The sequence below is a fragment of the Felis catus genome, chromosome B1 (genome assembly GCF_018350175.1).
Source record: "Felis catus isolate Fca126 chromosome B1, F.catus_Fca126_mat1.0, whole genome shotgun sequence".
Lineage (NCBI taxonomy): Eukaryota > Metazoa > Chordata > Mammalia > Carnivora > Felidae > Felis > Felis catus.
The window spans coordinates 47,340,167-47,367,581 of record NC_058371.1 but is presented as its reverse complement, the minus strand read 5'-3'; the positions used below and the strand labels follow the sequence as shown (position 1 = coordinate 47,367,581).

At 39.5% G+C, this 27,415-nt stretch overlaps 2 long non-coding RNA genes across 2 annotated transcripts in view; one reads left to right on the top strand and one right to left on the bottom strand.

Annotated features, from left to right (window-relative positions):
• LOC123384854 overlaps positions 1–27,415 on the top strand; it is a 192,861-nt gene that overhangs the window by 71,004 nt on the left and 94,442 nt on the right. The window lies entirely within an intron of this gene.
• Positions 375–26,575, bottom strand: LOC123384853. Its single transcript, XR_006596537.1, has 2 exons — positions 26,128–26,575; positions 375–554 (listed from the first exon to the last, which is right to left on the bottom strand). It is a non-coding gene; the product is annotated as an uncharacterized LOC123384853 (long non-coding RNA).

The following is a 27,415-nucleotide window of genomic DNA, read 5'->3' as shown; positions in this document are numbered from 1 at the left end:
TCTATTCTTCTCTTTGCTTCTCTTCTCTCTAGAATCCTGAAAGTGACCTCAATACACCAGAGATTCTACAAGCACATCTGCTCACCTGATCTCCCACTGTCCAGCTTTCTGTGCATGTCTTGACCCCCTTGAAGTCCAATGCCTGTTGCTCTCCTCTGAAGCCTTCCTGAGAAATTTTATCCCTCTACGATCATTTTCTGGCTCTTTCTCCCTTCCATGCATATTCCTGTTTGACTTCAGTATGTAATTGTTATGAGGCCTTTTCACTGGGCTATACTAGTTTCCTGTAATGTGCTCTATATCTCCACTTAGAGCCATGACTGCTTTCTACTTTGCAATTCTTGCACCGAGCTCAGTAAAGGGCTTGACATTAGTTAGGCTGCCATTCAAAATTGTTTATTAAAGGAACAAAAGGCTTCAACAAAAGATTTTTTCATCCAAAAAGTCTCTTGTGTTTAGAGTCAACGCCACTTCCTGATGGATCGCGAGGGAAGAAAGCCCTCCCCCTCGCTGTTAGCTTCTCTTCCAGGCTTGTCAACGTGGCTTTCTTCACACTAAAGAAAAATAATATATCACTTAGTATCAAACTATTTGCTTTTCAAATTGAATATCTCAGAATAATAAATCATAAAAGAAAGGCCATGAATCAAAAATGCCACCTGAACACATCCTGTATTTTTTTTTTCTTCAGCACAGCCTGAAGTGACTGCTATATTAGAATGAATCATCAGATAATCAACACAAAAGGCCTCATTTCAGTTCATTATTCATAGCGGAAGGCTGGCTTTGAGTCCTGATACACTTCAGAACTTTGGTTCACAGAGATAATAAAAACATTCAAAGATATGTCAAACTAACCTGAGTGTTCCCATCTCTGTATAAATGAGATGAGTCCTCCCTAAACTGACCTCAGGTGTGCAAGGCAGCCTCCTCCTCAGTGCACATCCTCTCGGCAACTGCCTTCTTGGCAATGACACCATGGAGGGTGGTCGTTCTGAGCCTTGGTTAAGCGGCCCTACTCCTCCCTGAGAGTGCCTTCTTCAAGTCAAGTAATATACCTTTTTTTTTCTTTTTAAAGTTCCAATCCCACCCTAACTGGAGAAAGAGAGTGCATTTATTAGGTTATGTGTTCATTCATCAAACCCTATTGAAGGTCCACCGTGTCTGTGACAGTATATTGGTACTGAGGGAACACAGGCTGGACCAGATCAGATCTGCCTATAACAATTCACACTGCAGTTGAGGCAATAGAGGAAGGACATATGATACATGTGGATGGTTATATGCAGACAGAAGCCTGCTGCTGGCCCTGTTCCTGAACTGACCCTCAGAGCTATATGACTTGGGGGATAGCAGAAAGTGCTGTGAAGGACTGTGGAGGGCACTGTCTTTGTAAACAAGAGACTTTTACTCCACGTTCATTCTTACCACAAACTAGCTTAGTGACTGAGGACAAGGCATACCCTGCTTGGAGACTCGGTTTCCTCATCTATCAGATAACAGAGACTTAGGCAATCATTTTTTTTTAATGTTTATTTATTTTTGAGGGAGAGGGAAAGAGAGAGAGAGAGAGAGAGAGAGCGCACGAGCGAGCATGAGCAGGAGAGGGGCAGAGAGAGAGGGAGACACAGATTCTGAAGCAGGCTCTGGGCTCTGAGCTGTCAGCACAGAGCCCGGCATCGGGCTCAAACCCAAGAACTGTGAGATCGTGACCTGGGCCAAAGTCATACACTTGAATGACTGAGCTACCTAGGTGCCCCAGTGATTTCTAACTTCAACTTCAGCTTTATCTTTTTATAATTCCGTGAAGCTGCATCATAAAGTCAATCACTATAAAGAAAATGGAACCCCTTGATGTTGCATTCCTCACCATTATTTCTATATTAAATAAATCACGAGAAACAACCTGGAAAATGCCAATCCTACATCCTGGTAATCACTTAAAATAGTAATTATTATTATTATTATTATTATTATTATTATTATTTTGAGAGACAGGGAGTGTGTGCACATGCACAGGCAGGGGAGGGTCAGGGAGAGAGAGAGAATCTTAAGCAGCCTCCCACCCAGTGCAGAGCTTGATCTCACAACCGTGAGATTTTAGCGTAATTTTAAAATTTTAGCGTAATTTTAACCGGTAAAATTAAGAGTCAGATGCTTAACTGACTGAGCCACCCAGGCACCCCAAATATAGTAACATTTTTGTGTTTGGAGTCCAGTAACTGAAGTTTAAATGTACAGTGTTCACAGATAGTGCAAGAGATCCAAAAATATATAAAAGGTAAATCTTTGAATAAACTTAACTACCTTTATACAAAAGTATTAATTTTAGCATATATCGTATTTCAATATAAATCATTTGTCCTCTTTAATAAATTCAAAGAGATTTGCTCAGAAAGATGAAAATACCAGTGGCTATTGCTTCTTAATGCTTGTCTGTATTTTAAAAAATAACTATGTATAACTTTAGTAATAAGACAAAACCTTTTAAATGCAATTTATTTTTAAAACAAGTATCTTTGTAAGGAGTCGTTTCACTGGGTCTAATATCAGTAAACCAGTAATGAGTGATGCCTCCAAGTTTCTGGAAACATCATCACCCAAAACCAAGAACCCTTTGAGGCTTCAGTTTTGAATCTACCCTCATTCAGTCTAAGCAGCAAATGGAGTCTCTGACTTCTGGGTCTACCATCATCTCACCAGAGTGAGAAGTCCACTGGCCACCAAGCCCAGTGTCGGTTCATATCCAAGTAACGACAGAAAAAACATGCACCTTCCTCTCCCCACTGTTTTTTTTTTTTTTTTAATTTTTTTTTTCAACGTTTTTATTTTTATTTTTGGGACAGAGAGAGACAGAGCATGAATGGGGGAGGGGCAGAGAGAGAGGGAGACACAGAATCGGAAACAGGCTCCAGGCTCTGAGCCATCAGCCCAGAGCCTGACGCGGGGCTCGAACTCACGGACCGCGAGATCGTGACCTGGCTGAAGTCGGACACTTAACCGACTGCGCCACCCAGGCACCCCCCCACTCTTTTTATAAGATATTCCAATTGGTCCTCTCCCCAGTGACCATCTCCATAGTCCTCGGAATCCCTCCCCTATCTTGTTCTCTACCTTCCCCCAAACTTCCCAAACCCTCCCTTTGTGACATCGGAGCTCGTTGACTAAAAGACTCTTCACAATCGTTAAACTTTCTTTCTCATTACCTTAACTATACCCGCCCATCTTTTGAAGGTATACTTCCTTTATGCCCTCTGAGGTGGGGGCAGTTTATTTTCTCAAATCTCACATCACCAAACGAGAGATGGATCTTGAGTCATCCTTGCTACTCATTGCTGCTTTCAGATCATTATCCTCCCTATATAATTTTAAAAGCCTATCCCTTCAAGGCTCATGACATTCAGTTATATCATTCCCTTCTGCTCTCCACTATTATCATTTATCATGCGTGCATAACTCCTTCTCATTCATCAAGAACTTCGGTACCTGGGACAAGTTTCCTCCCCACTCCAAGTGCCGCTCTCATTGGGAACAACATTAGCATCCATTTCCCTGACTCATCCAAACATGCCTCTCAGTTCCTCACCTCATTTTCAAGGAAATTCTCCCCCATGCCTGGCCTATTTCATTATTCATAACTGTTCCACCCCCCAAACTCCAATTTAAACATCATTTCAGCCACAACCTTTTTATTTATCCAGTTTGCTGCTTTTGCAACTACCACTGCCACCCACCTTGAAAAATTATCTTTCTGGAATACTCTAACTCTGAAAATGACTTCTAGTTTCCCTCTAATATCTGTGTTTCCCCACTTCCCTGGAAACAGAAAATTGAATGCTGTCTTAGTACACGGACATCTGGAATAAGTATCAAACTTCACAACGTCTCCTTCATCTAGTGGTGACCATGTGACATGTGACTACAGTGTGCAGTTTTAGGTAGTGTCTTTAAAGGAATGGTGTGTTCCTTACTTGTTATTTTCTCTTTCCAGCTTGTTAGAAAGTAGACCATATGGGGACGCCTGGGTGGCTCAGTCCGTTAAGCCTCTGACTTCAGCTCAGGTCATGATCTTGCAGTTCATGAGTTCGAGACCCACATCGGGCTCTGCCCTGACAGCTTGGAGCCTGGAGCCTGCTTAGAATTCTGTGTCTCCCTCTCTCTCTGCCCTTTCCCTGCTTGTGCACATGCTCTCTCTCTCTTTCTCTCTCTCAAAAAACAAGAACTAAAAAAAAAAAAAAGACATATCAACCAATAGAAATGGGTAAACCTTTAAAAAAACAACAACAACAGAAAGTAGACCATATGGTTGAATTGAAAATGCAGAAACCCTTTGTCTCATGCAGTGATTCTGGGAGAGTAAACTATATACCTGATGAATCAGACAGGTCACCGTGAAGCACAATAACAGTTATACATGGACTGTCCCTAAATTTAATGAATGTTGAAAGACAAAAAACTTCTCCATTGCTTATTATTGTCATTGTGAGCTTGTTATTTTTTGGTTTTGATATTGGTTACTCACAGTTAAATCTAATCACAGCTAATACACAAATTATATACTCTCTTCATGTCTATCACTGAACAGCTGATCGCCCACACTGCCAAACGCAAACACAAAAATCTGGCTTCTCTCGTAAATTTATGACAGAGCCTCACATGGTCCTTCAACACTATTCACACATCATACCATATTTCCCCTGTCAACTTACTCTCCCACCCTCCACAATTATTTCAATCCTTCTCTAATCTCTTCAAACTGCCCATTTACTTTTATCTGCTTCCTATTTTACCAATAAAATACAGTGTATTAGGAACTTCTTAATTTTCAAGATATCAAATCAACCTACCTTATCTGTCACTCTTTTATAGAAGACTGTACAAGTCAGAAACCTGTTAGTCTTTTTTGATATTTTTTTTTTATTAATTGACCCACCAAAAATATCACAGATGCCTTTACTTGTCTCTACCTCAATCTTTACCCCTCCTTTCCCATCACTGCCTGTTCCGGCCTAAATTATTGAATAGTTTTCTAATAATTAGCCCAGATTCTCTCCCTCTATTCACCACTTTGAGGGTGGAACAATATTTTGAAAATAAAAATCAATTTGTATTACTTTCCTACATAGCATATACTTTAAAAAAAAATTATGTTTATCTATTTTTGAGAGAGAGAATGAGAGCATGAACATGTGAGCTGGGGAGGGGCAGAGAGAGGGGGACACACAGAATCCAAAGCAGGCTCCAGGCTCTGAGCTGTCAGCACAGAGCCTGACATAGGGCTTGAACCCACGGACTGTGAGATGATGACCTGAACCAAAGTCAGATACCTAACCAACTGAGCCATCCAGGTGCCCAATGGCACTAACTCTTAACAGTGGTTCCATGATCTTAGGATAAGAGCAAATGCCACCTCATGGCCAGAAAGGCTTTTCATAGGCATTGATTTCTCCAGCTTACTCTTGCCCTGTGCTCTCTTTCACCATCGTTACCACCCACTGTCACTGACTTTCATTTGACTCATCGTAGTTTTTATGCTTTATCCTATCATAGGCCTTCACACATGCTATCTCCTCTGCCTAGAAAAATTCACACTTCTTCATCTAAGTAATTCCTACTTAGTTTAAGAAAGGTATCAAGTATCTTTTCTGACCACAATGGTGTGAAGCTAGAAATTAATTTCATGAAGAAAACTGGAAAATTCATAATTATGTAAAGATTAAAGCCTGCTACTGAACAATCAATAGGTCAAAGAAGAAATTTAAAATATTTTAAAAATATACCTTGAGACAAATGGAAATAGAAATATAACATACCAAGATTTGTGGGATGTAGCAAAAGCAGGTGTAAAAGGGAAATTAACAGCAATCACTCTGTACTTACCTGAAGAAACAAGAATAGTCTTGAATAAACAACCTAAATTTACACCTCAGGGAACTCAAGGAAAAAAAAAAAAAAGAGGAAGAACAAAGCCCAAAGTTAGTAGAAGGAAGAAAATACAAAGATTAAAGCAGAAATAAATGAAATAGAAAAAAAAAGACAATAGATAAGATTAATAAAACTAACAGCATTTTCTTTGAAAAGATAAACAAAATTGACAAGCCTTTAGCAGACACCCCAAGAAAAATATAGAGACAGAACTGAAACAAATTGGAAATGAAAGAGGAAATGTTACATTTGATACCAGAGAAATACGAAGGATCAATGTGAACAATTATAAACCAAGAAATTAGACAATCTAGAACAAATGGATAAATTCTTAAAAAAAAAATACAGCCTACCAAGACTGAATCATGATGAAATAGAAAATCTGAGCAGACTGATTACTAGTAAGGAGATTGAATCAGTAATCAAAAATCTCCCAACAACAAAGTCTAGGACCAGACGGCTTCACTGCTTAATTCTACCAAATATTTAAAGAAGAATTAATTATCATTTCTTCTCAAACCCTCCCACCACACACACACACACACACACACACACGCACACACACATACACACACACACACACACACACACAGACAAAAGAGGAGGGAACTCTTCCAAACTCATTTTATGAAGCGAGCATTACCCTGATAGCAAAAACAAATAAGGATACCAAAAGAAAAGAAAATTATAGTCCAATATCCCCAATAAGCATAGATGCAAAAATTCTTAATAAAATATTAGCAAACCAAATACAACAAAGCCTTCAATAAAGGCTTTTTGTTTGTTTGCTTTTTAAATACATTTATACCACCTTCACTCACGTCCCATTTATCTCATTTATTAATTACTCTGTGCATCTGACAACCACTGGTCTGTTCTCTGTGTCTATAAACTTGGTTTTGTTGTTGATGGTGGTGGTTTGTTTGTCTGTCTTAGAATCACATGTCAGAGAGATTGTATTATTTTTATCGTTCTCTTTTTGACTTACTGCATGCAGCATAATACCCTTGAGATCCATCCATGTTGCTGTAAATGGCAAGATTTCTTTTTTTTTGTGTGGCTAAATCATGTTCCATTGTGCATACATATACATACACAATGTACATATACATGAGATACACATACCACAATTTTCTTTTTATCCATTCATCCATCAATCAATACTTAGTTTGTTTCCATATCTTGGCTACTGTAGCTAATGCTGTAGTGAACATGAAAGGAAGAAAGTCTTCGTGCTCCCCCTACCAGGACTACACTCCCCTATGGGGACTCCCAGAGCACTGTGTACCTCTCTTCCCTAGCTCATGTCACTATCGCAGTTTCACATTTGTAAAATAATTTGATTAATATGTATTTTTCCCAATAGCCATGAAGGCAAAGGGTTAATTCATCTTTGTACTTAGGCTGTAACAAAATCCTTCAGCACCTAGTGATCAATAAATATACATTGAATGTATGAATGGATAAATGCCTAAATTAACTTATCTACTACGAAGACTACCCAGGAACATTTCAACTTTCTTTCTTTCTTTTCTTTCTTTCTTTCTTTCTTTCTTTCTTTCTTTCTTTCTTTCTTTCTTTCTTTCTTTCTTTCTTTCTTTCTTTTCTTTCTTTCAATTTTTTCCTCCATGAAACTTTCTATATAGTAAGCAAAGTTTTCAAAATTACTTTATTGACTTCAAGGCTGATGGTAAAATTGAAAAACACTTTTTTTAAAGGTATAGAAGTGTCTGAATATTTGATGGTTCATTCCTTGAATCATGTGTTATGGACAGAAGTTTCTCTCCTTTTCTTTGTTCTCTTTTCGCACCCCTCCCCCCTTTTCCTTGACATCGAAAACATTTTCCTTAAAGGAGACAATGATTCCCAAGGGGAGAGAGAGTCAAAGAATGTATGTGTAAGGTGTGTGACAAAGACCATGATGATCCCTTATATCTGGGCACGTGGCCAGATATTGTAAGATTCTGTGGATAAAATCTTCAGGCACTTAAAATAAATGAGTTATACCAGTGGTGGTCCACTGTCTTAGCCAAGCCTAGTCCTAGAAAACAAGCACTGAATGAAGTATAGCAAAAGGAAGGAGTAATTTTAGTTATCTAGCACTGAATGAGACAAGAAATAATAATGTTATGAAGCATTGCAAATAGGGCTCCCTACATATAATTGACATATGAGGAATCAAAACAACAATTGCTAATCTTAGAAGAGAAACATTCATTAAAAGTTGAGGGAAATCAGAAGGCTTTGTGGATGAAAGGCACTAGAGTTGGGCATTGATGGATAGAGCTCTGTTGGATTGCGAGAATTCGGAAGAACATTCCAAACAGGGGAAGCAGTGAGGAACACTCAAGTAGCATGATATTTGTAAGTGGCAGTGGGTAGCTAAATCTGGCTGAATGTGAGAATTTACATGAGATTGTGGGGGATTTAAAGTTAGGAATTATCTTATTGACAAGGAAGATCTTTTAAATATTTGACTAAGGTATTTTAAGCATGTGAATTTATTCAAAGTCATTCTATGAATGTAGAAAGAATTTGGACAGAACAGATAGAATTTCACCATTGATTCCATTTATAAATGCTGAATAAATTGTGAAAGGAAGAAGAAACTAATATTTATTGAGTATATGTTAGATTACATTACATATCTTACATACAACTTGCCAATTACCTTTAGAAAACATTAAAAACTTATCAGTTATTATCTCTGTTTTAAGACAAGCAAATGTATACTTACTTTTAAGTCATAAAAATATCACAAATGTAGTAAATCATAGACTGAATATTTGAACCTAAGTGTGTAGGATTACAAAACCTGTATTCTACAGTTTAGCACATCTTTGGTAATGGAAATGCAAAAGGAGAGATGGAAAGTTAAAATTTTATTATAAAATGCAACATGGAAGAAATGGTAAATATTTCAAACTTCATCCGAAAGAGTAGAGTTGATAGATAATTTTAAGTGATATTTTGAGTTCTGATGACTAAAGACAGAGAAACAGATGAATCTTTTTTCTTTTTTAAATTAGAAAATGATTATTTAAATTTTAAGCTGTTGAACAGGAAGTGATGGAAGGGATATCTCATTAAGTAGGTAGGAGACACAGAGCTGGTACTCAGGACACAGAGAAGTGGAGATATTAAATTAGGATTTATATCAATGACAGTCAATGTGACCTTGCCCCAGGGTCCCTCTACTGCCCACCTCTTTGATAATTGAATCACCAGCTCTTGAATTAGCCCTTCCTTGGGGTATAGGTTTCTCATGTTGCCTCCAAAACAGGAATCATGATTGATATCTCCAAAAGTTTAACATCAGACTGAACCTTGTGACATCGCCAAAAGTTTAACATCAAACTGATTTGGCTCTGATCTATTTCCTCCGAACTTTTGCTTTGTTTCTTAAAACCTCTGCTTTGCTTCCCAGTTCCAGTAACTGGGATCTCTTCCTGTTACATGAGCCTAAGCCCTTGCTCTTGTGTGACACCCATATTTTTCCTAGATCAGGAATTTTACCTCCAACAAATTCTGTGCTTTCAGGATCAGATATTCTGCACTAAATCCAGACAAGCAGGCTGCCATCTTGGCAAATGGGACCAGTCCTTGCTACCTATCTTACCATCAACAGTTCTGTGTCCCTGCAGAAGGGACCATCTACTGGATCATTTCCATCAGCAATCTCACGTGTTACACTAGATCTATCTTTAAAAAATAATGATAATAAAATAAACAAATGAGAAACCTTCTCTTGACTCCAGTCCAGCTGTCACCATTTGTAGCAAAATGTTTTTATATACAATAAAATTTGCAATGACTCCAAATTTTATATAAAGCAATTAGCAACTTCATGTCTTTTGACCAACCAACAGTTGCAAGAGGGGGATGAGCTAAAGTTCTTTGCTTTGAAATAGACAATGGGAGGAGCATCCAGGCTGGGAAATCATAAGATGTGAATTAAAATGGTGGAGGGTGGGCACCAAATCCCAGGGTTCTCCCAGTGCAATTTCTTTTTTTTTTTAATTTGTTTTTAATGTTTATTTATCTTTGAGAGAGAGAGACAGAGACAGAGAGAGAGAAAAGAGTGCAAGCGGGAAGGGGCAGAGAGAGAGGGAGACCCAGAATCTGAAACAGACTCCAGGCTCCAAGCTGGAGAACCCTATGTGGGGCTTGAACCCATGAAGCATGAGATCATGACCTGAGTCAAAGTTAGACATTTAACCAACTGAGCTACCCAGGCACCTCCTCCCAGCACAATTTCAATTAGTATAATATCAGGAGACAGCACAAGCACTGCAGATGTCCTGGAGGCCCCAAAGAGCCATAGGATTCAAAGTCATCCCTGTCTGTGCTTAAACAAGACCGTACACCTGCCATGGTGGCAAATTGCAATGAGGACTTGGACTACTCATGTAGCTGGACCATTGAAACTACCAGCTATGTTGGAACTGCCAACTGTGACGATTACACAGGTCATCTCATTCACCTGTAATGTAATGGCACTCCTGATTTTATACAACGGAAATGTGTGGACTCTGTGCTCTGGATTACGCTCGAGTTTTCTGAAAGCATGCTTTGTTTGCATTACTCGTTGACCTTCTGTAATCTGTTTTTACTCTCTTCCACTTCACTGAAACTGCTTTTGTCAGAGTCATTGATGATAACCATAGTGCTAAATTGACTATACAAATTATTTGTCTTGATTTGACTTGACCTGTATTCAGTATACTTGACCACATTTTCTTTTTTTCTAACACACTCCTATCTTTGCTTCCATGACAACATCCTCTTTTCCTTTTTCTTTTCTTACCTCTAGGGTCACTCTTTCTCAAATTTCTCTGATGTCTTAGCTTCTTCAGTATGACCTCTAAATACTGGGGCCCCTCAGGGCTCCCTCCTAAATCCTTCTCTGTGTCCAGATGATCTCATTCACATCCATGGGCTAAAATCGCATATTTATGTATTCTCAAATTTATATTTCTATTATAAAATTCTCTTTTGTGTTTCAAGATTGCATATCCAATAGCCATCTGCACTTGATTTTCTCATGTGTAGCTCAAATTTTATTAAATTTTAATATAATCTTGTTTTCCCACTCTTCCTACCTGTCCCCAGATATATCCCCTATTTTTAAATATTCCATCTAAGCATTTTCAAGGGTGCTACATTCAGGAACTAAGGAATCATCCTTGATTCTTTTCTCTCCTTTTGCCCTCTATTCAATCCATTTTCATTTCCTGTTCATTACATGTATAAATTATATTTCAGAGTCATCTACATCCTCTGTTTCTAAAATCATCCCCTAGCCAGACCATCATCGTTTCTTATCTGAACGACGGCAAGAGACCACTGTCTTCTCAGTGTCTATCACTCCCTTCCATCTCTGTTCCACATATTAGCAAGAGATCCTCTTAAGGGGTAAATTAAATAGTGTTGCCCTCCTGCACCAAACCCCTCAGAAGCTTTTCTTTCAATCAGAAGAAAACCCAAGTTCTTTATACATTCCTGTACAATACTGTCTCAGAACTAATCTACTATCCCCCACTGCTGGTTAAATGTCAGCCCCACCCATCTTTTTAAGGTCCTCTGGCCTGCAAGGTCTTTGTCATGTCAGAACTTTTGAATTTCCTGTTCTTCCTCTATGGGATGATTTCCTTCTGTTCTCCTTTCTATAGGTCTCAGCAAAATGTCACCTCCTTAAAGAAGACTTTCTTGACTGGGGTGCCTGGGTGGCTCAGTTGGTTAAGCGTCCAACTTTGGCTCAGGTCATGATGAGTTCAAACCCTGCGTCAGGCTCTGTGCTGGCAGCTCAGAGCCTGGAGCCTGCTTCAAATTCTATGTTTCCCTCCCTCTCTCTTTGCCCCTCCTCTGTCAATGCTCTATCTCTTTCTGTCTCAAAAATAAATAAACATTAAAAAAATTTTCCAAAAAGAAGACTTTCTTGATCATCTTAATTAAAATTGGTCTCACTAAGATTTGTTTTTTAATCTCAGCCTTGCATATTTTCCTTTATTAGTACTTAGCATCGTATGGAAGTGTTCATATTTGTTTATTTGAGTGTGTTGGCTAAAACTGTTGACCATCACTATTTTTAACATCACTGGTACATAGTTAACACTCATTATGGGTACACAGATCATTTCTATAAATGATTGTCAAAAAGAATTATCGTAGAGAAAAAAATTAGTAAGTATAATATTACAGATGAAGAAGGTATTTTTAAACAAGAGAACTTCGGCGCACCTGGGTGGCTCAGTCTGTTCAACGTCTGACTTCAGCTCAGGTCATGATCTCACAGTCCGTGAGTTCAAGCCCCGCATTGGGCTCTGTGCTGACAGCTCAGAGCCTGGAGCCTGCTTCAGATTCTGTGTCTCCCTCCTCTCTGCCCCTCCCCACTCGTGCTCTCTCTCTCTCTCTCTCTCTGTCAAAAATAAATGAACTTAAAAAAAAAAAAAAACAAGAAAACTTTGATCTAGAATATTTTCTTTAGAGTATTTAACAATCAGACCTAAGGTCAAGAGATGACCTGGAAAAGTTAGTGGGTTACAGTTCCCTTTGAGAGGCTGTGTCAGTCTTTTTTCTTTTTAAATATGTATTTAATTTAACAAGGCTGAGATCACATAATCGTATTGGTCTGTATAGGACTTTCAGATGGAGCTAGATACTAAATCTTTACTTCTTTTTTTCTTGGAGACAGTAGAGTGAAACAGTTACATTAAAAAAGTGTTGGGAGTTAGCCTTCAGTAGTTGTGTGACTTTACCCAAATTATTTAACACCCTCAACTCTGAAAGTGTTCTCATTTATCAGGTGGGGATGATGATAGCATCTGTCTCATTGGTCAAGTTGTAAAGAATAAATGGAAAAAAGTATATTTAACAGTATCTGGGATATGTTAAACAATAAATGTTATTAGCCACTATTATATATATATATATATATATATATATATATATATATATATGTAAAACTTTATTTTTTTTTTAGAGAGAGAGAGAGAACATAAATGGGGAGAGGGGCAGAGGAAGAGAGAGAATCACAAGCAGGCTCCATGCTCAGCACAGAGCCCGATGAGGGGCTCAGTCTCATGACCCTAGGATCATAATCTGAGCCAAAATCAAGAATTGGACACTCAACTGACAGCCACCCAGACACCCCTGTTATTATATTTCTAATTTAAGCTTCACTTATGAGTTAATCTAACTCTTCCCCAGGTAACAGGCCAAGCCTCATCTATGGCCCAGCCTATATCAACACTCTCATCAAATCATAGCACTCTGAAACTGTGGAGTGTATCAGAGTCACAAAAGGAGGCTGTCTAAAATGTACAATCCTGGGACGTATCCCCAGGGATTCTTTCATAAGTCTGGGGTAAGACCCAGGAATATGTGTTTATAACAAACACTCCAGTCTATTATTGATGAAGGGGATTCCAGGACCTCATTTAGGGATAAGTGGGTATGATATAGATCTACTTTCTAACTGTAGATGACTATTGAGGGGTTGAGAAGAAAATTTTTTTTTTTTTGCTTTGGAATTGAGAACAAAGAGGGAGAAGATTTATTAAAGGGAATTGTCAAAGAAATGAATCAAAAGAGGGCTCGTTCAAGAAGGTGGTGAGATGGGGAGACTCACTGAAAAGTCACAGAGTGTCAGGATGTTAGAGTTTTGCCAGACAATCTCTCTCCTTCTCTCCCCCTCTCCCTCCCTCCTTCCCTTCCTTCCTCTCTCTCCCTTTCTCTCTCTCACACACACAGTTTTTGGTCATTCGTTGATCTTTTTATTCATAACTGTGTGGGTAGGAAATCCATCACCAAACACAACTAAAAATCCATCTATGAGTGTTTGTGAGATAGTTGAAGGGATCCTTAGTTTTGCTTAGGCTGAATATGCTACATAGGGTTCATAATCCTGGTGGGAGCAGCAGTTACACAAGTCATGAATATGCCTCACAGCAAACTGATCTTGATAACATCTAAGCTGTCTACTTAAGTGTTCTATCAGTGTGCTCCATATTTTGCCAATCCTTTCTCTGCACTGTTGGCAACTAGAGCCAAATAAGTGGCAATAGGAAAAAAAAATCTCATACTGAAATACCAAATATCTATTTGTTTTTTTAATATAAAGCACAACATTCCTTACAAAAAAGCTACTTAAATCACGCCTTTTGTTATGTGAATCAGTGCATTCTGTCCTCAAGCTCATTTTCTTCTGTTTATCTACAGACAGATTTAATGGAGTCATTATGGTTTAATGTCATCTTTCTGGATTGACTTTATTAAAAAAAAAAAAATCAGATTTCCCAGGCATTTCTCCATGTGTTTAGGTGTCAAAATACTACACCTTTAATTTGAAACCGGAATAATAACATGAAATTTTGTTCCCCAGCTCTTCAAGAAAGGAGATATACATGTGAGTACTGCTCTAGTTATCACGTTGTGTTGTCTCTTATCACAGAGGTGTTTGTGAGTGAAGCTAGCAGCCTAGCAGATTCTAACCTTCCACTTTTAGTATGAATTCCTGCCATCTCTTTGGAGTTTGGTAGTAATGAATGCTTTCATTTTAAGTGCAATGGCATATGCATCCTCAGTAAAGATCAGAGTTTCTTTGTTCTCTTTACATCAAATCTTCTCCCAATTGTTGCCATTTAATTTCCAGTGTAATTGCAGATGATACCCTGTGTCTGGATGCCACAGAGTCAGAAATGATTTAGCACAAGCAATTGCTAGCTCTCCTTACTTACCTTGCCAGGAAGTCAACAATAAATTGGAAAGAGGGCACTCAGGTGAAAGCATTTCAGAAAAGGTGTGCTCTGAGGGGTATCGCCTTTACCGTCTGCAGCAGTGATGGCAGGACTCAAGTCCCTTCACTATTTATCCTCGAATTATCTTCCTAACTCTTCACTACTGACATCCCGCATAGATCCTATGACTCAAAACGAATCCTCCTAACCTGTCCAGAAGGTGTGAAGCCACTGGGTCTGTTGCAGTGCAACTAACCAAGGCTATGCTAGTATAATTGTCTGTTTGATGAATATTCGTTTGTTCCATCACGTCCCAGGTATTATGCTAAGTACTGAAGATATCGGGATGAATAAGATACCTGTGGTCACTACTGCATGAACTTTCAGCGTCGTAGAAAGGAGACACAACTAAGCAATTACTTATAGTAAAGTCTGATACATACTGTGAAGTTGAGTATATAAGGAATAGTTTAGAAAAATTAAAAGGGCCATCTCCTTTATCTAGTGGATTAGTACAGGCACTCTGAGGGCAGCGGTGTTAAGGTTGAAGGTGGCTCGAGGAACTGGGAAAAGAAAGAGGTATTAGAACTTCAGAAAGAGGAAAGTGCATGTTCAGGTGCCCTGAGATGAGAAAGTAGAGCACATTTGAATACCTCAACAGTGCAATGCAGGTAGAGCAGAGAATGTAAGAGTCTATGGCGCTTGATAAGAGACTGTACAGAGGTGGGAGCTAAATCATGGAGGGGCTACTCAAGAAGTTGGGGTTACATACCAAGAGCAATGGAAAGAATAGAAGGCTTTTAAGTAGGAAAAGTGAAATCATCATTGTGCTTGCTGTTAAAAGGTACACCCTAAACAGAACATAGAACATGACTAGGAAGAAAACAAGACAAAAGAGCAGAGAAGGGACGCATGCTTCCTATGTGGAGCTTAGCAATTTAAAGTCCGTTAGACATTTCATTTCCCAAGATGGTGTCAAGACTTGGCATGGGGCAGGAGACACTGAACCAGGGACTAAATGCTTCATGGGTGAGATAGCAAATGATGACAACAGGAAGGTAGAACAGGCCATGTTTGAGACTCAAAGGAATAGGACTTTTTGAAAGAAGATAGAGGAACAATGGTTTGAAAGAAGTGATAATGACCCAGGATCAGACAGACCTTATCTCTGATCTTAAAATATGCATTAGGTGGGAGAATGAGTACGGGGAAAATACAACAATCTCAAAGGAGAGCCAGGTTTCTTTAGAAGCCAGGATTTCTTGAAGATTTTTTTTTTTTAACTAGTTTGAAAACGCTAGGGAACTTTTCCAGTTCGTCACAAACAGCTTCTGAGAATTTCTTGGAGCAGTGCTTACGGGGCTGTCTTATTTCATCCAACCTCCACAACACAAGCTGAACTGGGCAGCTGAGTCTGTCCTTTGCCGGATTGTAGGTATAGCACGCTTGCTCGTTTCTGCCAAGGAAGGTCGCCCCATGTGTCTTATGGATTCTTTGAAGCCCAGAAGTGCTCAAAGAAGGTTCACCTCTTTGTTTTCCTTGCCAAGTGCTTCCCTGAGTATTCTTATCTTATTATAATCACATCACTTGCTAAAGTCATGTTTTGTTGTGCTTTGGTGTGGTTTACTCAACTGCTTTTAGACTTGAAGCATCTCAAAGACAGTGATTGTGAATTATTTACCTTTTCATCTTCAGTGTTTAGCAAGCAGAGGCTTGTAACTAATTAATTAGTTAATTAGTAAACCTGTCCAGGTGAGGCATCTTGCTCTATTACAAAAGGATCAGTATCCCTCTTCTCAGCCAAACTAGTGATTTCCCATACTTCTGGCTAATATAATATGTTTTTCTGCTAAGTTTCTTTAGAATATTAGCTTCTAAAGGGAAGGAATTAATATCTCTCAATAGATTTTCTGCCAGGATGAAGGGAGACACAGATTTGAGCTCATATGCCAACTCTAATCAATTAGCTGTCATTCCCTACATTACAGCTTTGAGAAGGATTTTGAGACCTTTTCCAGGCACTGCAGGAAAGACTATAACTATCATATTGATTTGGAATCCATGTCATTGGTTCAAGATTTGGGAGTGATGGCATTTTTCCCACGTGTTTCCCCATCCCTAATCTAGAGCTGTTTAATATATGTTAAAGTAACAGTTCTAGTGCTCTCAGCAGAGATATTAGATTCTGTTACAATTTTAAATGCTATGTCTACATGCCAACTCTTACTAATCATTCCTTTGTGGAAATTTTGTGAGATCATATGGTCTAAATTATCCAGTCTAAGTTATCAATTATTGTTCATGGGTCTGAGTTTATCTTCTTTTCCTAACAAGATTGTAAGCAATACGGAAGCAAAAATCTTCTTTCCCTAAATATTAACTTTGACTTTGGCTAAAGTCAAATAAATTTTATTGCTGCATAAAAAAACCACTCCCCAAAACTCAATGGCATGCAACAATAAACATGTATCATTATGCTTACATTTCCTTGGGTAAACTGGGGTGGCTATGCTTTAAGCTTCTGGTCTACAGGTTGAATAAGTTGACTCATTACTGGGGTTTCAAGTGACCATCAACCAGGGTAGTCTGCTCAACATAACCCTCATTCTTCTGAGACAGGTAGACTGCCAAAGTTACAGTACTTCCCAGCAGTGACAGAAGCAGAAGAGAGATGTCTCTAGTGCAGAGCATAGTTCAAGTCTTTGCTAGAATATCTTACAACACCTTTTGGCCAAATCAAGGATATGGCCAAGCTCAACATCAATGTAGTAGAAAAGTATACTTCACCCACAGGGAGGGGGAAGAGAGGGACTATTTGCTGAATTAAAACCCAAGAGATTTTTATTGTCCTCAAATTAAAAGTGGTGATAAGTTTCAGGGCTCTGAAATTGCTTTACGACAATCGAGAAGAAAAATACCTGGTAGACACTGGCATTCAGCAAATACCCTCACAGTATATACAATGTGTGGTACCCAGGTGGATTTTGGAGATTCACTTGACTTTGATCAAGTTAGGATTTCCAGATTCTCTCTCCAGGTCAGTCTGTGACCTTGGGCAAGTTCAGAAATGCTTCTCTTAATTTTATTTTGCAGTTAAGTTACAGATCTCAGCTGCACTGTTTATTGGAGAATATGTTGGGATTCTAAGATATATATTCCGTAAGCTGTTCCAAATATTCACAATTTTCACTTCTAATCAGACCTCAGCCATAATTGTGTGGAAAATGCCTCCTGTTAAATTACTAATTTCTTGATTTTAAGTAAGAACTACTTTTCACTTAAGGGAATAGAATTAACTTCCCAGGCTTTTAAGTATTAGTTGTTATAACACATGGGTCCCCAGTTCAAAATCTTTGGCTTTGAAGCTTTATTTTTTGGAAACTTTATAAATATAAAGAAGTTCTTGTGAAGTATAAATGCACCCTTTCCAGGCCACAAGGGGGAAAAAAGTCATAATGAATAAACAGACTCACAATATCTTTAAAATGAAAGAACACATTTAAAGCCAATAGTCAGAGTTATTAGTTATACCTCAAAATACCTGAGTTATTAGTAATACCTCAAAAAAATTGGGGAAAAATCATAATGGGAATGCAAACTGCTGTAGCCACTCTTGAAAACAGTATGGAGGTTCCTCAGAAATTAAAAACAGAACTACCCTGTGATCCAGCAATTGCCCTATGAGATATTTATCCAAAAGATGCAAAAATGCTGATTCGAAGGGGCAACTACACCCCAATGTTTGTAGCAGTGTTATCAAAAATAACCAAATTATGGAAAGAGCCCAAATGTCCATCGACTGATGAATGGATAAAGAAGATGTGGTATATATACAATGGAATATTACTCAGCGATCAAAAAGAATGAAATCTTGCCATTTGCAGTAATGTGGAGGGAACTAGAGTGTATGTACTATGCTAAGCGAAATAAGTCAGGAAGAGAAAGACAGATATCATATGATTTCACTTATATGTGGAATTTAAGAAACAAAACAGATGAACATAGGGAAGGAAAAATAAGGTAAAAAAAAGAGAGGGAGGCAAACCATAAGGGACTCTTAAATACAGAGAACTGAGGGTTGATGGGGGTTGGAGGGTGGGGAAAATGGGTGATGGGCATTGAGGAGGACACTTATAGGGATGAGCACTGGTTTGTTATAAGTAACTGAGGAGTCACTGTGTTCTACTCATGAAACCAATACTATACTGTATGTTAACTAACTTGAATTTAAATAAATATTTTTGTAATTGTTCTTTACCTAAAATCATACTCATACATGATAAAAGGCAGGAGAAAGTGCAGTCTGATAGTGATCAGTGTCTGAGTAAAGCACACTCTTTGGGAACTTGACTTTCTCCCATGGAGTTTGAATTCCGTATGGTCATTAACACTTTAAAGGGAAGTTCTGGGAGGATAGGAGTTTCACTCTGTGGAATGATTATTGTTTGGAATGGGGCTGTGCCATTATTTCTTTACTGTTAAGTTTCCTAAAACACTTGGTACAGGTTCATAAACTAGATTAAAATATTAATAAATATTTTTTCACTGAGTCAATTGTATTTTTCACATTTTTTGATGTATATCTATAAATTTTGTGTTACAGGAAATAAGAGTTAATGCTAATATTGTACTTATACATCAGAGAGTCTTCTAAATGTGTTACTTACATTTTGTAGCAACTTTAAGATGCAGATGCTATTATTTTCCCCATTCTACAGATGAAAATATTGAGACACACAGAAGGTAAGTAGCTTACTGAAAGTCACAAAGCTAGTTAAGCGTCCATGCGTGGGATTTAAACTCAGGCTTTCTGGGTCTCAATCTATGCTTTTAACCATTATGTGACCAAGCTAACCTGGAAGATGTGTACTCCTTCAGGAAGGCAGCGTGGCACAGTGATTAAGGGCATAGGTTTTAGAATAAACAGGTCTCAGTTAAAATCCCATTTCTACTCTTTATTAGCTCTGGAACCTTGGGTGATTTTCTTACATCTCTAAACCTCAGTTTTTTTCTTTGTGTCAATGGAGAGTATATTTACTTACAAGGGTTATTAATGAGATAAGAAAGTATGCTTAGCAGAGTATTGGCATATAATAAACTGGAATTATTAATACTACTTAGTCCAAGCGCCCAGGGAAATTAAACGGCTTGCTGAAGGTCATATGTCTGGTTATAGAAAGTGAAGTCTAAACTATGGATTTCTTGGTTCATAGTCCAATACCTTATGCACTGGTAATGGTCACTCCCCAGGGATGTCTTACATTACTTGATAAAGTGAGATAATCCAGGAAAGAAACATAATGCCTGACAATATGTTTGCAACCATGCTGGGTGGCTAGGCTTTGCAATGTGCTACATCACCTCAATCAGCCTGCATGCGAGCGTCACCGCATTTTCTTTGACAGATCAGAAACACAGGTACCAAACATTCACAACAAAACCAGATTTCTTCATGTGGCTTTTCCAATAACATTTGAGGACTCAATGAAACTTATATCATCAATATCTGCATTCCTGTAGTAACTGCTTCTCCATTGCCAGCTTTATACCTTATCATCAATCACTTAAGAACTCCATGGGAAGTACAGATTTCCATACCTTGGCATTCATATGGTAGTTTCTTGCTTAATATAATGTCAGGTCAAGAGTTTTTTTTAGAGGTGCCTGGGTGGCTCAGTGGGTTAAGTGTCCAACCTCTTGATTTCAGCTCAGGCCATGATCTCAGGTTTCATGGGATGGAGCCCCACATCAGTCTCTGTGCTGACAGTGCAGTGCCTGCTTGGGATTCTCTCTCTCCCTCTCTCTCTGCCTCTCTCATGCTCTCTCTCTCTCTCAAAGTAAATAATTTTTTTTAATTTAAAAAAAAGAATTAAAAAATTAAATTTATTTATTTTTGAGAGAGCGACAGAGCCCTAGCAGAGGAGGAGCAGAAAGAGAGGGAGACACAGAATCCAAAGCAGGCTCCAGGCTCTGAACTGTCAGCACAGAGCCCAACGTGGGGCTCAAACCCACAAACCATGAGATCATGACCTGAGCCAAAGTCAGAGGTTTAACCAACTGAGCCACCCAGGCGCCCCTCCCACCAAAAAAAAGAATGTTTTAAAACCTACTTGTTCCCAAACCCATCAAATTATCTTTTATCCTCCCAACTTTCATAGGAGGTGTATGTGTTAAGGGTGTAAGGGACATATTCTATTCGCCTGGTATTTGGGGTTTTTTTAAAGGTATTCATAGACATTGTAGCATGTAAGCTATTTTGTGCCCTGATATAGTACGTTACCAAAATAATTTATTTTGCATTTGATTCCTAGGAATTCAGTTAACGCAAGCATGCTCAAAGTGATTTTAAATGCCTTTGTGGTCTGCACAGCATTATTCCAGAAAGGCCCTAAACGTTCTTTCAAGTCATATTTTTGACGACCCCCTGATGCTTTCTGCAAATATTTTCTCTATACACTCCAAGTCTGATTTGATTTAGCCCCACAGCTTTATAAATGTCCCTGGAACACATGGGGTATAACTATAATCGATGATTCAGCACATTTCCATCACATAAAAATCAAATTTCCAGTGGCACCACTTACTCTTTATTGTGCTGAGATCAATAGTTGGAGGAACCCTTAACCCAGCCGCGTGCCTGTCTACCCAACATGTATTCATAATATCAGTCTATAAATTCAATAGAAATATTAGGTTACAGGGGCATTCATGCTCAGAATAGCAAGATTTCTGGAGTTTGGGGAGTGTGCTGCAGACAAACTGCTCCTCTAACCCACAAGGCTTCTGGAATAAAAGTGCACCACAGAGCAGGACTCTGCAACTGTGCAGGATGGGCAGCTGGACAGGCTGAGTTTGGGGATATTTTTAGGACATATAAAAAATTCATTCCTTCCCATCTACTTAGTTGGCTACAAGCACTAGCATCCTTGCATACGGAATCCATATTCTCTATTTGCTGACCTTTTCCAAGTAACTTGTTGAGACCCCTCTTTTCTGGGTCAGGAGTTCTCAGCATGGTCCACGGGGTGGTACCTCCTTCAACACTACTTCTACACCTGCTCCTTCTCTTCCTCTTGCTTATACATTTCTTATATATTTATGTAACGTTATATCTAGTTATTCCATAACTACATATGGAGTAAATATAACTACAAATATTTTTCTCTTTTTTTTTTAAGTTTATTTATTTTGAGACAGACAGAGAACACATGCATGGGAGGGGCAGAGAGAGACAGGGTGAGAGGGAGAATCTCAAGCAGGTTCCACCCTGTCAGCACAGAACCTGACGCAGGGCTCAGTCTCACCAACTGGGAGATCATGTCCTGAGCCGAAACCAACAGTCAGTCGCTTTGAACCAACTGAGCTACACAGGCACCCCTGTAAACTACAATTAAAAAAAAAAATTGTTAAGTGTTCATTTATTTTTGAGAGAGAGAGAAACAGAAAGAGTGCAAGCGGAGGAGGGTCAGAGAAAGAGGGAGACACAGAATCTGAAGCAGGATCCAGGCTGTGAGCTGTCAGCACAGAGCCCGATGCGGGGCTCAAACTCACAAACGACGAGATCATGACCTGAGCCAAAGTCAGACATTTCACTGACTGAATCACCCAGGTGCCCCTCAGCTACAAATATTTTTAATGTCACATGTAAACTCTAAGACACTGGACAAGAGGCATTTGACAAAAGCTTTCAAAATAACACAAAGTTCAGAAGTACCTTTGAAACTTTGTTTCTTAAAACAAGAATGAAGCACTTTTGAATAGGTTTCCCTGGTAGATCTTAATGCTTTCTGGTTTGCGTTGTTTTCTTTTTTTTTTTTTTTTAATTTTTTTTTAACGTTTATTTATTTTTGAGACAGAGAGAGACAGAGTATGAACGGGGGAGGGCCAGAGAGAGGGAGACACAGAATCTGAAACAGGCTCCAGGCTCTGAGCTGTCAGCACAGAGCCCAACGCGGGGCTCGAACTCACGGCCGCGAGATCATGACCTGAGCCGAAGTTGGCCGCCTAACTGACTGAGCCACCCAGGCGCCCCTGGTTTGCGTTGTTTTAAAAAACATGCCATATAACAGGCAATAGTTTCTTATGCTTTGCTCACAGTGGCTCATCTGTAACTGATCTAAACCTAACCTGTTACCTCCCCTCCCCTCATCTCCCACAAAATAAGCTTTGGATGGACTTTTACTGAATTTTGTCCCAACTAAGATTCCACCAAAAGACTTTGCTGCTGTAAGGCAGGAAAATTAGTGAGAAAAGAGCTATCTTTTGTTACTGAATAGATCTGATGCACCATTTTGATTTTTTATTTCAGGGAATTGATGAGAGGACAAAGAAACAGCTAAATTGCTATGTGTAATACAATACAGGAAACAATGGAGTTTCTGGGTATGGCCTGGAAAGGTGGGATGGGAAGATCTAGGGATGGAGGGAAGACAGGAAAATTGGGGACAGGAGGCCAGGGGGTTGTCCTACAATAGGAAGTCTGGTATCTGAAGGGATAAGGGCATCCAGGAGATAGATGATGGAGAGGAAGCTGGGGATTTTATGAGAAACAGCATGCCAGTGGGTTTTTGTTTTGTTGTTTGCTTGTTTTTAAAGTTTATTTACTTATTTTGAGAGGAAGAGAGAGAGAGAGAGAGAGAGAGAGAGAGAGAGAGAGAGAGAAGGGCCAGAGAGAGAGAGGAAAAGAGAGAATCCCAAGCAGGCTCCCCACTGTTGGTGCAGAGCCTGATGTGGGGCCAGAACCCACAAACTGCAAGATCATGACCTGAGCTGAAACCAAGAGTCAAGTACTTAGCTGAGTCACCCAGGCACCCCAGCATGCCAGTGTTTACATTCTGACTCCACCATGCATCTGAGTAGTCCCATTCAGTACTCTTGATTTTCATCAAAAAGCCTGCTACGCACAGGAGCAGTGAGTGGCATCTTTACAAGTTAAGAAAACAGTATTTGTACCTAAAAGGATGGCTTAGAGAAGACGTAAGGGGTGTAAGAAGGGAGGAAGTAAGTCAAAAAATTGACCAATTTATCAGAAACATCTGGATTCCCAAAGGAAAGGGAGCTCCTGGTTCTCCTACCACAGATGGCATGGGAGGCCAAGCTGACTCATCTGATATTAAAGCAAAAGTTGCACAAGGCTAATAGGGTGGGGACACGACATGTGGACCCGTATATGATTACATGAGAACGTTTATAGACCTGAATCAGAATTTAAGGTTGAAAAATAAGCACAGCAGAATGACTTCCCTCTTTTTGTTCATCCTTTTCCTTGCTTCTCCCCAACCCACCTAATACTGGCTTCTCTCACCCCCAAGGTTTTTGAGCTTTTGGTCCTGGAAATGAAAGGAAGAAGAACTGTCTGAAATGGGAGCTGATAAGGTAGATTAGACACACAGTCCCACATTGTTCTTTCACTTGCCCCTGCATCATCTGGCCGTCTTCCCCACACAACTATAGAGCTCAAAAACCTACTGGATTATTCAAGGTCTTCTAGCTTAAGTTTTAAAAGAGTTAGAGAATTTTGTGTATCAAGCATCAAAACGAGTCTTGCCAGTGGGGGTGAAAAATGCAAGACAAATTTAAGGATCAATGCCCTGAGATGGAACAGAAACAATTTAAGGATGGCAAGCCATGGTGTTACTAAGGGTCCGAGAGCATAAATGCAATCCTCGCCCCATCCTCAACACTGGATGGTTATGAAACAGAAGAATGTGTGATATTGCTAATTTCCTTCATATGAGCCCATGCCTTCCCTCTGTTTCTTCAGTTTTGAGAAGTGATCGATACATTAATGAATGTTTCAAAAAAAATATACACATCAACTGAAAGATGTTTCTATAAGGACATCCCTAAAGCAGAAACAGAGTTAATCGCTTAACTGAATATTGTGACCAGGAGGGTGGAGTGATACATCTTAGCTTACTTCTGTTGGGAGGACCTGCTACTTAATCTCTTTGGTGCCCAGTTAGACCTCTGTCCACCACCACCAATAACATAAAACCTCAGGTACACACTGTACATCAGGAAGATGGTTTATCATATACCCAGGAAACCATAGATCCCAAGGAGCCTCCACAGTTTCCTCATTTTGAGATTTTGGGCCAATGAGTTAACATATCTGAAACCTCCTTTTCCCATCAATATATAATCATTACCAAGAATGTTTTGTGAGAGTTTAAAATACATTATTTTCAAAGTGCTTTTCAGCAAACCAGTGAAGTCCACGGCTTAGAATGCCTATTAGTTGTAGTCTAGAGAGCCTTCTGGGCTAGCTTCCTCATATTCTTTGCCTCTCCTCCCCTAGCACACCACACTTCTGCCATTTGTAATTATCCGCAAAGCCAAACAGCCTCATAGGCTAAATACATTTTTAATGCTCAGAGTCAGGAGTCTTGCTAGTGACTGCATCGAGAGAGATTTTTGGCCCTGCTTGATTGTAGCAATTACATGCAGAAGAATGGAAAGGCTGGAAGCCAGTATATCAGCCAAGCAAATGCCACAGATGCCTGTCTCATTTAAAAACAGTTAAAAGCTAAATTTTCAGATGAAATTGACACACACACACCCCAATACCACCACCACCGACACTACCACCAAAGCATTAGCTATTGGCTTTCCAAAGCCAAAATAAACTATTTACATTTTACTCCCCTTCTTTTTTCTGTCTTGGGATATTTTTCTATAGAAAGTAAGTACATCTAATCCCCCCCCCTGCCAAACCGCATAAATGCTTAGGACTCTCATTGCCTCTTTAATGATTCAAAAACAATAGATAGCTTCGCTGAGTGCTTGCTGTGTGGCTGGAGCTATGCTAAGAGTTTTGCATCTTGGCTGTGATACCTCCCAATTGTTGTTTTCAGTTCTTAGGCACAGGGAAGTTAAGAAATTCTCTCAATGTTCCAGGAGCAATGAGTGCAAATGCTACCCCAGTCTGCCTTTCCGATTCCAGAATTCATGCAACTTATTATCATTTTACATTGCTTTATACAGTCTTCACTACTGACACTTATACATATTGTGAATATATTATTTATGCATGTGAACGTATTTTATATATATATATATATATATATATATATATATATATATAAAATTTCATTTGATCCTTAAAACCATACCATAGGTTGGAATTGTTTTTATCATTCCCAGTTTAATTTACAGATGAACAGACTGAGGCATGAATGGGATGTTAACTTGCCAGAGATTACACTGTCATTAAATTGGAGAGACAGGACACAGATCCACATCCTCTTATCTGACCCACACCCTACCCCAGGGCCACACTCAGGATCACAATGGACTAGAACCTGGTCACAGGCCACTTTTTAACCCCATGCATGCCACTAGGCTACATTGTCAGCACACCAGAATACTGGCTATTCAGAACGTAGGCATACTGAGTACACTCCCCAAGCATCAGCCCCCACACCTGGGATTTTTCTCCCTTTTCCCTCTTCTCTGTGCTCACCTGGAGAAACCGCTTCATCTGCCGAGGCCTCTGATGTCACTTTCACCTGAAGACACCTCTTTCCACCTCTCTCCCCTAGACAACATTTCATTATTTCCACAGCACTGTGACTGGTCTTCTATGGTGCTAGTCCTCACATTGGGGCGCTGCTCCTTCTTTACTACTCTTTTTCTTCTAGAAGATTAGCTCTTCAAAGCAGGGATGGTGCTGTGGGAGGTCATTGAGAGGATGTGACCTCCAGTTGCCCTTGAGCTGGGGTTGGGTAGTCAGAAGCTCCTCCCCATTCCCAGCCTTTGGGAGGTACCTTCTGCCCACCATCCCCACACCTGAAGTTGTTTTCAGGGACCCAGCCTTGAGACACTAATACCTTATTGAGATCTGGTGGTATCATGCCCAAACCTCGTTAAGGCCTCTGTATAAACTTTAGATTCTGGCTGGCGGGTGCAGAGATTTGTTTATCTTGCGGCCGCCCGGAACAAGCCTCTAGGGTAAGTTCCCTTGCTTGTTAATACTTGCTGCACAACCTATACGGGGGTGTGGGGTCTGCCTCTTTCTGTGTTTGCTCCTTGTGCTCTGTACAAGGGGGGCCAGTTTCAGATTTCACCTGGGAAGCTCCCCAGATTTCAAACCAGCAGATGGCATTTTGTTCCTCGGTGTTCTGTAATGTCTGACAAAGGGACGGCGTATAGTAGATATGCATTTAATTATAATATATTGAATAGAATTCGGTACTAGAGTGTTAGCTGTTCCCTTTGATTCTGCACCCAACAGCGATTAGACCAAAATCGGGGAGTCCTTCCCTTAATTTTACTCTAATTAGAAAATTTTAGAGGCTCCTGGCTGGCTTAGTTGGTGGAGCGTGCAACTCTTGAAATTGGGGTGGTGAGTTTGAGCCCCATGTTGAGTGTGGAGATTACTTAAACATCTTAAAAAGCAAAGAAAAGATAATTTTAGTACATAAACCACACGTTTAGTTCGTCTTCAGAATCGTTCCGTCCGTGATTTTTGTTTCTGTGAGGTAATTTTAGCTTAATTAAAATTAGCTGTTCGGTGTGTTGGATTACTATGTAAGAATGTAGGAAGCTTGAGTTTGTCTTTTGACTCCGGTCCACCTCTCTGACATTCTGTCTCCTTAATGGTTGACTCCCCTATCTTTTATAAGTTAGGTTTGGCTCTTCGTGAGATTTGTTAGTTTTTCTTGAAAGTACCATGTGTAAAAATGAAGACCCCAATTTTAGGGGCTCCTGGGTGGCTCAGCGGGTTGAGCATCTGACCTCAGCTCAGGCCA